Raw genomic sequence first — 14,217 nt, 5'->3', positions numbered from 1 at the left:
ATACAAGTTTTTGAAATGTAACCATAATAACTAAACTTGAAAGTAGTTAAGATTTTACTCAAAGATTCTTTTGGCTCCAATGATGAATTCTGAAGTGATTTTTAAAAATCATTTTGGAGTGATACAATATATCTTAGTGGTGGAGTGTTTGCCTAGGTTACACAAGGCCCTGGGTTCAATCCTAGCAGTGCAAAAATAAAACCATTACCACCACTACTGACAACAGTAATTACTTTGGAACTGACTCCATTTAAATTTCAACTTACTAGAAAAGTTTATTTGACAATTATAAAAATATGTTCTTGACAAATACATTCTCTACATGCCCTGCACACACAATATAAAAATTTCTAAAAAATCACAGTAAAAGTTATATAAAAGCTAGGGAGATGGCTTAGTTGGTAAAGTGCTCATGATGCAAGTATGAGAATCTGAGTTCAATGATCAGGGCATTGACATAAAAAACTGAAGGGGCGAGGGCTGGAGGAGGTGGTCTTTGCCTGTAATCTCCATGCTACAAAAGTCCATAGGTCTTGTTTTTAATCATAGGACTACTGCTTTAATATTTAATATTTTGTTACACAGCCCTGGTAGTTTACTTTTTAAAGCTTCAGTTCACTAGAGGGATAATAAATTCACTGGTAGTTAAAACAAATTCATATAAAGTAACTTAAAAATCTATTTGGAAGAATGGACAAGGTCTAGGTTAGTGAAATACTCTGTCTCAAAAATAATGTAGAGCGATTAAGGAAAACACCTTAGTTCAACCCTTGATCTCCAACACCTATGAATACACATAAACACATACAAACACAAATGACAAAAGACTAGCAAAGGAATATTAGAATAAGAGTTATTGTATAAAACTATATGAAGAAGCATTAACTCTTTGAAGTTTAGTTTATTAGATACACTTAAAAGTTTTAAACTATATTTCTGGGAACATTTCAAGGCCCAAATTTCTTCTAAACTTCAGGGACCACACAAATATCTCATGGCAGCCCTTCCCTGAACTTGTAGATCTAGACTGTTCTCCCAGTGGCAACCATTGCCTTTAAGAAGACCATTCTCCCTGAAGTCTATCTTGAACACTGTAAGATGGCCTTAGAAGTTACTTTTGTAAAAGTATTGACCCTTCACCTGGACCTGGAGGCTCCCATTGGGTCACTAAATGGGAAGAAACTTGGCTCGTCTCTTAATTTTGTTCTGTCTTTTTGCTACTTTAAATTGTGAGACAGATTCCTGTTCAATTCCTATTGTATGCACAGTAATCATTTAGGGTTTTTTTTTTTTGTATTAATCTGATAATTATCTCTTCAAACTTGAAAGCACCAAGGCAAGAATAACTAAGATAACTTTGATATTTGCAAATATAGCATAATTAACAGATTGCCATCCAGTAGCTTTTTTCTTTTGTTTTCGTGACAGTCTCATGTAGGCCAGGAAAGCTTCACTTTTGCTATGTACCTAAGAATAGTATTGATCTTACAATCCTCCTGTCTCTACCCTTCAAGTGCTGGGATCAAAAGCATTTGAATTCCATCTTAAATATATCATGCTGGGGACTGAAACGCAGGCTGAGTGCACACTGGCCTCAGGCACTCTACTCACTTAGATATAGATCTCCAGCCAACTTCCAGCTTTCACAACATTTTGTTTAATACCAGAACATGCTTAGAAGTCACAAGTAATTGCCATAACCCAATAAAACTAAATCCACCTTGCCTTTTTGAATTGTCCTTTTATCTGAGTCATTTTCTCTGCAGTCACCTTTGATTCCAATAATAATAGGTCTCATAGATAAATGTGTGATAAGTCAAAAATAATTGAAGGCAGTAGTAATTTCCTAATTTTAGAGTATGTTGCAGGGTGGCACCCTTAGTTAACCGTCAACGGGTTACAATTTGACAATGACTGCTTGACCATACATACTCCTTTCTCTGTCCATGACTTTTTCTTTTTATCCCCAGCTCTTGTTAGCTTGTGGTAGCAAGGGTTTAAATTGTCTTTCCCTTTGCTTCGAGTGTGGTTACACAATAATAAATTCCATTTGTTTGCTGAGACAAGTGTCCATGTGTGTTTGTTTGTGGTTGTACCCCTTCTGCAAACCAAGAACTCTGGCAATATTCAGTTTCTTTTAGCAGCTTCCTTTTCTTGTATCCCTTTGGGTCCAATGATTGGACAATTTCAGCTTCCTCCACACTGTCTGATATAGTGGAACTCCTGTTCTAGCTATTCAACTCTATTGAGATTAACTCTCTTAGATAAACCACAGGCATCACAACCTTAACAAAACTTAATCTTATAATGACCTTTCTCAAACATTTTCCTTATCTTGAGGTACATTTGATAGTTACTACCTCTAATACCAACCTAGGTATTCAATTCAGAAATGTACCTGTCCCATCTGTTTCAACATTCTCTAATCAACAGTATAGTCACATCTCTCAGACTTGCCTATCACATCCAACTAGCACTCTATAAACTCCAAGTCCATCTGGACTGGTGCAGAACCTTCCTTATTCTCCACATTTGTAGATGATCACTTTTAAACTCATACTTCCTTTTGTGATCAGAAAGATCTTTTTAAGACAAAAAAGACCTCTGTGTCGGTAGCTAGATTTTTAATCTTGGATGACTTAGAATCATATAATCATATGAGAAAGAAAAATCAGAGGAAGAGTCAGTTTGTAGGGAGAAAATGAAATATTTATTTTTAAGTGGATGGTTAGATATTATTAGGCTTGGAGAATATTTGAATCTTTCACAAGCAATGACCTATAAAACCAAGGATTGGAACAATAGAACAGGAATCACTCATCCTAAGGATAGGATCTGAGTAGGATCTCTTGCCCCAGGAGAGGACATGGCATCCTAAACTGCCCCAAAGGGAATTAACAGGTGTCTTAGTTAGGTTTCCTATTGCTATAAAGAAACACCATGACCATGGCATCTCTTAGAAGGAAAACACTTAATAGTGGTGGCTTGCTTACAGTTTCAAAAGCTTAATCCATTATCATCATGGTGGGGAGTATAGTGTGTTGGCAGACACGGTGCTGAAGAAATAGCTGAGAGTCCTATATCTTGTAGGCAACAGGAAGACAGCTGACAATCACACTGAGGGAAACTTGAATAAAAGAAACCTGAAATCCCACCCCCAAAGTTACACACTTCCTTCAACAAGGCCATACCTCTTACTAGTGCCACTCCCTTTCAGGGACATTTTCTTTCAAACTACCACATTCCACTTTCTGGCCTCCAAGGGCTTATAGTCATATATCACAATGCAAAAAATACATTCAGAGCTGGGTGTGGGTGGCACATGCCTTTAATCCCAGCACTCAGGAGGCAGAGGCAGGTAGATCTCTGTGAGTTTGAGGCCAGCCTTGTCTACAGAGTCAATGCCAGGACAGGCAGGCTCCAAAGCAATATAGAGAAACCCTGTCTCAAAAAACAAAACAAAACAAACAAACAAAAAATACATTCAGTTCAACTTCAAAAGTTTTCTTAGTCTATAACAGTCTCAAACTCATTTCAATGTCCAAAGTCACTTCTGATATGCATGGCAATCTCTTAACTATAGTCCCCCAATCTAAACCTGCTCTCAAAAACCCCAAACCTTGTAAGATTACTTTCTCAGAAAAGAAGATACACCACCCCTTTTTGGTTGAGTCAATCCAAATGTCCCTGTCCATCACTAGAAAGGTCTATATTCCTCAGTCGAAGCTACGTGTTCATGACACTTCACAAATTCTGCCTGTACCAGTAATCTCTTTGGCCACTGTCTACTCTCACATTTGATAATGTTCCCTATTTTAATAAACTCTACCTATCTTCTACACTATGTTGTGTGATGCCTGTAATTTTTTTCCATTGAGTTCATAAGAACTAGGCAAACTGAGGACAGTGCAAAGCAAGATTATTGTAGTGATTTTATTTTTTATTTGAATCATTTATTCTTTCTGTTTCTTAGTACTTGTCACTGACTTCTTCACACTTGCTCTATGCACCCAGCACCTGGAAACCACCATCTAGTGTCTAGTTCTATGACTTCAATTACTTTAGGTTCTACATGTAAACTAGAACATGGGGATATATATCTTTTGTGTCATGCTTGTTTTCACTTGGCATGTTATCTATCAACATTATTCATGTTGTCATATAGGACACAATTTTTTGAGGCCAAATATTGGTCCAGTGTCTACATAAACCATATTGTCTTTTATTTGCTAATGAACACTTAAACATGGTGCTCATTAAGAGGGATATTCATTTTAGAATAAAAAGTATAGTCTTCAGGGTTAGAGACATGGCTAAGCAGTTATGAATAATGGCACCTCTTCCAGAGGTCCCAGGTTCAATTTCCAGCATCCACATGGCACCTGGCACCTGTCTGTAACTCCAGTTCTAGGAGATTCAACACCCTCTTTTGGCCTCCATAGGACATAGACAAGCAGATAATGCAAACTGAAAAATATGATAGCAAAATATTCAAGCATGTTATAAGAGTAATAATTTATCTGGGTGGTGGTAGCACATGCCTTTAATCCCAGCACTAGGGAGACAGACACAGGCAGATCTCTGTGATTCCAGTCCAGTCTGGTCTACAGAATGAGTTTCCCCTATAAGTCTGAATATTGATTAGCAATTTCACATTTAAACACATTTGAGCTCACATTAAATTTATTCTAGTCTCCCTTTGATTTAATGGAAATACAATATATTTGGTCCTATTTTGAGCCTATCTTTTTTATACTTTTATTATTTTCAACTATAAAAATCTTCATACAAACTAAATTTTTTCACGAATTTATTGAATATTTGTGCTAAATATTTCCCATTAATTATAGAGAAATGACAGCCAAAATTTAGAGAATATGTTTACAAAAAATGTTTAACACCACAGCAAAACATGTAAATGATTCTGCAAAGTAATTCTTCATAGTATCAAATATTCTAAAATCTAATGAGAAAAAAACATCTAGTAACATGATTAAATTATCTGTGCTTTTTCAACTTTACACATAGATATTTATAGACTTTTTACATTGTATATGTGTAAATATATGTAAACTTTTAAAGTATACCTTCCACTGGATTAATTGAGTATTGTGGATATTTTGTATGTCGTTAGGAACTACCATGTGTGTCATAAGATTTCCAATGTAACTCTTAATTAATTACAAAAATTTCTATGATGTCTTCTATAGAAATATACTTTATTATCATCAAGAAAAAGTGCTTCCAGCATTTGGATACAGTTGGAATACAATTTATAACAATATTTACAAGAATTTCACAGTGTTAGTTACTGTTCTGGTACTAGAATGAAACACCATGATTATGGAACTTATAAAAGAAAGCATGTTATTAAGCTCTTGCTTAGAGTTTTGCAAAATTAGTCCATTATAATAATGGCAGGAACATACACGCATGGCACGAGAGTAGTAGCGGAAAGGCCAGGAGAAAGACATTGGGACTGGCATGGGCACTTGAAACCTGCAGGTCCATCCCACAGCAACATACTTCCTGATCTGTTCCCCTAGTTGTGTCTAAGCATTCAACATATGAGCCTTCAAACACCATTCACATTCAAACACCACACTCACTTTTGACAAAATGGACTTCTAGACCCTCCCTTTGATGTTATGGATTATACAAGGAATCTGAACCATTATTAGATTTTTTTTCCCAACATCTCTCACTACAGTACAAGCTGGCCTTGAATCTGTGGCCATCTCCTTCCTCAGCCCCCTAAATATTTATTAAAAGTATTCATTGACACCCACATATGACTGATAGTATCTAACTATTATACTAATGGAAGCAGTGAACTAACAGCTATCATTTCATTTTTCATACATGTACAAGAAAATTCAAAGTTAAATTGGAAGAATTTAGAATAATAACTTGATTAAGTAAAACATTGTTCTTTAGACTCAGTTTAGCCCTCAAAGTGCCTTCTGTAACCAAGTATTTAAATGTGTTATGTAAAAGCACAGTCTTAAACAGTTGACCTAGGATTTTCTGAATCTTAAACACATAGTTCTATAACTTCTAAAAGTAAAATAACTTCATCCTTTCATGACCATATTCTTTACTTCTTGTTAAATATGTGTACCACTCATTTTGTTGTTGTTATCACGGTTGCTAAGGAGCTATTACAAAATAAAAATGTATTATATAACAAACAGGTATAATATTCTATTATTTTGTACCATAAGCTAATTTATTAACTAATTTTTGGTTCTGGGGAGGAAGTATATACCTCACACAAGCTGAGCAAGTGTTCTATATTAGACGGTTGAGGTTACAGGGTTTCTGTTATAAGGACTAAATTATCATGAAGGAAATTCTTAGTCTTCAATAGCAATGACAGAATGGTAGTTTATGAATGTATTTTTAAAGATCTTGGTATGAAATAGTGATGAGAAGGCATGGTATGCTCAGCATTAGCAATGTCATCTTGAGTGACCTGTATTAATGGAAATGTCCAGGCCAGAGATAGAGAAGCATGAACAAAGTAGTTACTTTTCTCTTGTTGCTGTGGCCTAAAACAGAAGAGGCTTATGTGGGGCCACAGTTCAGAAGAACATCACCCATTGTGTCTTGGAAAGCATGGCTCCAGACTGGCTTCCTATGGGTGGATCAGGAAACAAGAAGAGCGACAGAGACTGCCCAATTGTTGTGTTTTCTTTTTTCCCCTTTACAATCATTCCTGAATCCAGGCTAGGGATAGAACTGCCGCTACTCAGGGTGGGTCTTCCTTCCCCAGTTAAAACTTCCGGAAAAGCAGTAAAGGACATACCCCAAGGACCATCTCAGGAATGACCTAGCACTTCTTAACCCAAGAAAGTTGACAATAAAAATAAGCTCCTGTAAGCTCCTCAAAGTCATGCTATGTAGAAGACTGAGATATAGACAGTATTATTTAAACATCTTAGATGATAGCCCACAGGATAAAAAAAAATAGCTAAAAAATGTATATGTGTGTATAATTTTTTAAAAAATTACAAATCATCACTTATCCTAAAAAAAAACTGTCCTGAAACTTTCTACTTTCTGTTTTTCTCTTTTCTATTCATTTTTCCTTTCCTTAAGTATTGTCAACAGATTCTGAATTTATTCAAACCTCTAGGCCTTAATTCAAGATATTTGATAGGAAAGGGGCCTTTGTGATCATGTTATAGGATTATCTATAAATATACAACCCAATAACTTTAGAAGAGGTCGTTTAAGAAAGGGTGAAAACAAAACAAAACACAGAAAATTAAGGGTTTCTTTGGGGATCACTGGTGGGATATGCAAAAAGCAATGGAATATAAACAAAGCTGGGAAAAAATTTCCAGAGGCTGGGAAAAATTAGGAAAGAGGAAAATGTTGCAAAAGATATATCAAAAAAAAAAAAACCTTTTCCCCCCAGTACTGTCTACCTGTTACAGCACTTTTCAGAAAGTGCAGTCAAAAGTCAGCTAAAACTGAATGACTGGGGATACTTGCTAAATATCTAAATACCTGGGCCACCCAGGATGTGGTAAATTCAATTTTCTCAACTTAGGAACTCAGATTGGCAACATAAATGCTCCCTGGGGAATCCTCCTCACCAGACATTTATCCTGATGCCTTTTACAGATAAGCATTGCAAGCATTGCTCTCCAGGAACAGTCTCACTTCCCAAGTAAGAGGTTTACCAGATAGCCTAACATCACATTATCATTATTGAATTTTGAAAATAGTCTCCCAAAGTTTTCCTAGCTGACTTTGATCCTGTTGTCTTTATACCTTAACCTGGGAGCTCTGATTACAGGGCTGTGATATGAGGCAGGATACAGATGCATAAAGTTATAATAAGACACTAACTAATTTCATTTTTACTTTAAACTGAACTGGTTAAACATAAAAGCCATAAAATCAAGTGGCATTTAAAGGGCAGAGGGTGGCATAGGAAGATGATCTCAGAAAAAAACAAAAACTGAAGTTTGTAGTTTGGGCTTGAACAGAAATATCTCAGTTTGTGGGTTTGTGGTGAGCTTTTCTAACAGAAAGTTAGATAACTTAGCACAAAGAGAAAACCAACAAGTATGGAATGTAAATTTATTCAAGGATGGGAAGAAGCTTGCTGCACTGGCACATAGCACTTAAGCTCCCAAATCATGACACAGAAACTTCCTTTTTAGTTATGAATGTTCGGCCTAGCTTAGGTTCACTTCTGGCTAGCTCTCTTAACTTAACCTGTTTCTCTTTATTTACCTTCTGCCTCAGGAATTTTACTTTTCTTTCCTTCTGTATTACTTACTTTTCTGCTTCCTCCAGTGTCTGGCTGGCTGGCAGTTGGCTGGCTTCTTGCCCCAGGCAGGCATATTCCCCTCTTTCTCCCTAGTTTTCTTCTCCTTCCTCTTCTCTTGTTCTTCTCCAGCCTAGATTTCTTTTCCTATTTTATTCTCTCTGCCCTGTCTATCCCTGTCCTGCCTATCTATTGGCCATGCAGCTTTTGATTAGACCAATCGGGTGCCTTACACAGGCAAGGTGAAATAGCAACCTATATTTTCATAATTGAACAAATGCAGAAAAAACAAATGTAGCACATCTTTGCCTAGTAAAAATAATATTCCACAACAGATGGTAGCCTAGGCTACATAATAAAACACTGTCTCCAAAAAAAAAAAAAAAAAGAAAGAAAGAAAGAAAGAAAGAAAGAAAGAAAGAAAGAAAGAAAGAAAAAAGCGGCTGGAGGCAGGAGATGGTAGTGATGGCTCAGTAAGTAAAATAAAATCCCTGCCAGAAATGTGTGAGGGCCTGAGTTCAGGCAGGAGGATGCACACAGGTAATAGGAGGGCCCAGCTCACCACTGGCAGCCAAACTCTGGCTATTTGCTTCTAGAATGTGTACTCAATGAAGTTGTAAAAATTGAAAACATTACCTAGAAAGAAACGTTTCTTCATGTTCTCGGACTGTTTTATTCTGTTCTTTATAAAAAATATTTTTAAGATAATTTGGATTTATGTCATCACGGCTCATGCTTAACTACTACATCACATGCTAAAGTACTGGCAATAACAGGTACCCGAATTAGCCTAATGATGGTATTTAACTATCATACTTAAAACCAGAAAAATCCTTTTAAAAGATGGGTGCTAGTCTACATGAAGAGGCAGCATCATTTGAAGCCCTCTGACAGGTTTCAATAGTTATTGTTAAACTAAAGATATTCTGTAGTTCAAGATTCTGTATTTCAATTCAGTTCCAAAGTGATACAAACCCTGCTGACAGCAAACCAGGAAGTGACATTTCTGATTGAGCCCATCTCTATTACTCTCACAAGCTATGTAAGCTTATTTCTAGCACCTCCACAACTAAAGGATTGCTCTCAAGATCACACAAGTGACCCCACAGGTTGTACTCTGAAGATTCTGTCACATACAGAAAGAACTCAATAAGTGCTATCCCTTGGTATTATTGAAAACTATTAAAAGCTATATTGTGTCCCATTAGAAAGCCAATTCTAAAATCAACTGATCTAACAGAAACACTAATATAATGCTATCATTCTTTTCCAAGCAGTCATTAGAACATCATTTTCATTGAAGGACATTAAACACATAAGTGAGATACAATTATGTGGCTTTATTAAACATATAAATCTGAACTTCTATGAATGGATTTGCATGAAGCTAGCCGAGTCTCAGCTATTTAAAGACCACACTTTATTTCTATGTCAGAAGATATCTTACAACAGGTATACAGTATGTTCCAATTCACTTATTTGAAAAACTCCCTTTAAATTTAAATAACCATATTTGCTTTAAAATTAAAATTACCTTTTTCTGTTTAAGGACTGAAGTTTGGAAAAAAAATACCCTCAGCACTGTAGTGATTTAAGAATGATATGTGATATAAACTATGGATAAAAAATAGGAAAGTTAGGATGAAATAAACATAAAGCCTCAAGCTGAAAAATACCTCAGCATTTATCAGCAGACCCTTCTCCTCCCGCAGCGACTTGCTGCTTCATGTTTAGCACCAATATCCAATCACTAGGATTAGGAATACAAAAAGACCAGAGAGAACAGAATCATACCAACAACATATCTTATTTGGTTTCATGTTTTTCCAAATCAAATATATCTGCAAAACAAAACTCATGAAAATGCCTGAGCTAACTTTTTTACTTGACAAGGCAGGTATTAGCTGTCTCTCAAGTCCAAAAGCAAGAAACTTCACTTCAGTATGACCTACTTATGCCTCCGAGATTTATCAGATGCATTTTTTTAATGACCCCAAACCAAAGAATGTAGAAATCTATTTGAAAAGTTGACATTAAGGTTGTGACACCAACCAAAAAAAAAAAACAAGAGAACTTGAAGTTAAACTGACAGAAATCCCCCCCACCAGTCTGCTTCCTTCCTTATTTACAAAGCAGGTGTTCTGGGAACTAGTGATGGCATGTCAAATGCTTCTTTGAAACTCCCCAAGTTTGTCATTTGGTGTTTGTGTCATAACCTTGATATTGTTTAAACATACTTTTAAATATCTATTATTTAAAAATATCTTGAAATTGAAGATATCCTAAAGCTTTGAAGAAGCCATCCTCAAAGCACTGCAATTCCTCATGTGCCACTTTTCTTAGAAGTAGTGCATTAAACATTTGCTGTTGACAAATCTAATTTATTAAAAGGTGAGACTGATGCATTTTAAAATCAATGGCTGCCATCATTATCTGCAGTGCTTTTATAAATTATTCCTCTTTTCTCTTTGACTGAACTTGTCAGGGTTCTCTCTCAGAGCCAGGGTGTTATGCCTTATAGTCAATGCTTTCAACATGTTTAGACAAGTCACGAGTAAAGCAAGCAGTGGCATTTTATTTTGTAGAAATGAGAAAGGGTAACACAAGTACAGATTATTTCACTCAATGCGCTGATTTTTAACTAAAGACAAAGTCAGTTAGTGATGGTTTCATCTCACACAAAGGATTTAAAAATAAAAATAGACTGTTTGTGTAGAATAGGGAATTTCAAAGAGAGCGACAATAAGAAAGATTCTGGCAGCGCAGCGGCACTGTCATGCAGAAAACGTGGTTTAAAATTGAATTGTGCTTCCCTTGACATCAGAGATCAGGTATATCATAAGGCTGACAGCTGGCTGGCACGCTAACTTCCTGAAGAAATACACTAACCGTATTCTTCCAGAGGCAAGAGGAATAAAATTATGGAAGCCTTGAAGGAAACTGAGCAGGCAGAGTACAAAATTATTCAAAACATGAAGAAAGGTATTTATTTCTTACCTAATTTTATTTCAGAAGACTCTAAGAATGAGCTGGTCTTCTCATCCCAAGCAGATAGAAAATTATTTCCTTATGAGTTGCTAGCAGAAATGTTCTCTTTTCCAAAATCTATAAGATAATTGGACAAAGCTCCATCACTGACACAGTGGGGGAGGGGAACACATTCAAAACACAAGCCATCTAGTCTGATAGCAAAGCTTCTATTTTGATATTGTGCCTATAGGTTTGAGCTCTGAATAAACTATATTGGAATACATAAAGACATCCTGATGGGCTACTGAAGAAAAGTTAATTAACACATAGGACCAGAGTGTAGGCACATGAAAACAGTGGCGCTTAGGGTAAAATATATTTAGAACTTTATTTTTTTATTTTTTAAAATATGTTTTCATTTTATAAACAATCTTATTTTACATATCAATCCCCCAATTCCCTCGACCTCCCATCCTCCCATGCCCCCCACTGATCCCCCAACCCACTCCCACCCACACTCTCTAAGGATAGTGAGGCCTTCCACAGAGGATCATCAAAGTCTGTCATATTTGTGGGAGGGCCTAGGCCCTCTTTCCTGAATCTGGGCTGCAATAGTATCCTTCCATAGGGAATGGACTTCCAAAAGTCCATTTGTGTACCAGGGATAAACACTGGCTGCACTGTTAGAGGTCCCATAGACTGCCCAGGCCTCCTAGCTGGCACCCACATTCAGAGGTCTTAGTTCAGCCAATGCTAGTTCCCTAGCTTTACGTCTAGGTCTGTCCTCACTAGGTCAGGTCAACTGTTTCTTGGGTTTCTCCAGCACAGTCTTGGCTCCTTTCCTCATCCCTCCTCCCCCTCTACAAATGGATTCCAGGAGTATCGATCAGTGTTTAGCTTTGGGTGCCTGCTTCTGCTTCAATCAGCCTCTGGGTGAAGGCTCTAGGATGGCAACCAAGGTAATCATCAATCTCATTATAGGGGAAGGGAGTCAAAGGCACCTTATAAAGAGAAAACTATGATACAAGGTGAACATCAGTACCATTAAATACTAGTTTCATACTATGGAACTTAAAACTCCGTATTGAGAAAAAAAATCAAAGCTTTAAAAGGGAAAGTATTAATGAAACACTCTGAATCTAGAATAACTATCAATAAACTGAAGGCATAATCTAGTCATTGCTACACATTCTAAATAAAGGCTGAGAAATAATTTCCCACATCCCTGCTTAAAAAGAAATGCTAAAGACAAGGACACTAAATGATAACTGAAGTACACAATAAAAGTACACACACACACACACACACACACACACACACACACACACGTTGGATATGGCACTGGCACAAAAATAGACATATAGACAAATGGAAAAAAACTGAAGACCAAACATGAGCACATAGGACTTCAGCCACTTAGTTTGGCAAAGAATTCAAAAACATAAGCTGGAGAAAAGAAAGCATCCTCACCATATGCTGCTGGGTAAACTGGATGTCCACATGCAGAAAAATGAAACTAGACTTGTATTTATCACCTTGCACCAAAACTAACCCCAAATGTATCAAAGATCTAGACCTGAAACCTGAAACACTGAAATTGCTAGAAGAAAGCATGGGCAGTGCCCTACAGGACACAGGTGTAGGAAAAGACTTTGTAACTAGGAGTCAATATGCCATGAGGTAGGGCTAACAATTGACAAGTGTGACTTCCTAAACCTAAAAAGCTTCTGCTCGGCTAAACAAACCAATTAAGTGAGGAGGAAGCCCACGGAGTGGGAGAGCTAGATATCTGACAGAGAATCAATATCCAGAATATATAAAGAATTCAAAACACATAGAATTAAAAAAAAAATACCCCATCTGGAAAATGGACCTAGGATTTGAATACTGAATACGGAGTTCTCAAAAAGAGGAAGTGGAGGGGGAGGAGAAGAAAGCCATTGTCCATAGAAAACAGAGAACTACAAATCAAAACAACTTTAAGATTTCATCTTATCCTAGTCAGAATGGCAAAGATCAATGAAAGAGCTGAAAACAAATTCTCTCTCTCTCTCTCTCTCTTTATCTTTCTCTCTCTCTCTCTCTCCTCTCTCTCTCTCTCTCTCTCTCTCTCTCTCTCTCACACACACACACACACACAGGACAGGATGATTCTCATTCACTGTTGGTGGGATTGCAAACTGGTGCAGCCACTATGAAAATCAGTGTGGAGAATGGAGAATTCTCAAAAACCTAAACATAGGTCTGCCATATGACTCAGCTATAATACTTGTAGGCATGTGCCCAAAGCACTCAATACTCTATTCTACAAATACTTGGTCAGCCAAGTCCATTGCTATAGCTTAAAAATGGAAACAACCTAAAAGTCCTACGATAGACAAATCGATAATGAAAATGTGGAATACTATTCAGCTGTAAAGAATAAAGAAATAATTAACATTCCAAGTAAATATTGTAGAATATTAGTTAAAGATGTGTTATATTTGTTTATGCTGTGGAACATTTGTTTAACAATGCAAAGTTGTGTTGCATTCTTCTATGTTGCATTTACTTAATTCTGTGAAACTTTGCCTGTCTAAAACACCTGATTGGTCTAATAAAGAGCTGAATGTCAAATAACAAGGCAGAAGAAAGTATAATCTGGGCTGGCAGGCAAAGAGAATAAATACGAGGAGAAATTTGGGAGGGCAAGATCAAGTGCCAGCCACCCAATTACATTGCAAGCCATGGAGTAAGAAGTAAAGAAGGTATAAAGAGCTAGAGAAAGATAAAAACCCAGAGGCAAAAGATAGATGGGAAAATTTGAGTTAGAAAAGCTGGCAAGAAGCAAGCCCAAGCTAAGGCAGGGCATTGATAAGAAAAAATAAAACTCCATATGATTTATTTGAGAGCTGGGTGGGTGGGTTCCCAAAAGAGAAAAGAGCCAAAGAGTAAAAACAACCAACTACAAGTAAAAGGACAGA

The 14,217-nt window shown here is 36.7% G+C and overlaps 1 protein-coding gene across 4 annotated transcripts in view; it reads right to left on the bottom strand.

The window, feature by feature from the left end:
• Positions 1–14,217, bottom strand: part of Kiaa0825 (KIAA0825 ortholog) — a 443,548-nt gene that overhangs the window by 412,058 nt on the left and 17,273 nt on the right. For all 4 annotated transcript variants that reach the window (XM_027401813.2, XM_027401815.2, XM_035440466.1 and 1 more), the window contains exon 2: positions 11,282–11,389. The gene's annotated coding sequence lies outside the window, so the exon portion shown is untranslated. The remainder of the gene's footprint in view (positions 1–11,281; positions 11,390–14,217) is intronic.

The sequence above is a fragment of the Cricetulus griseus genome, chromosome 2 (assembly GCF_003668045.3).
Source record: "Cricetulus griseus strain 17A/GY chromosome 2, alternate assembly CriGri-PICRH-1.0, whole genome shotgun sequence".
NCBI lineage: Eukaryota > Metazoa > Chordata > Mammalia > Rodentia > Cricetidae > Cricetulus > Cricetulus griseus.
This window is presented reverse-complemented; position numbering and strand designations above follow the sequence as displayed.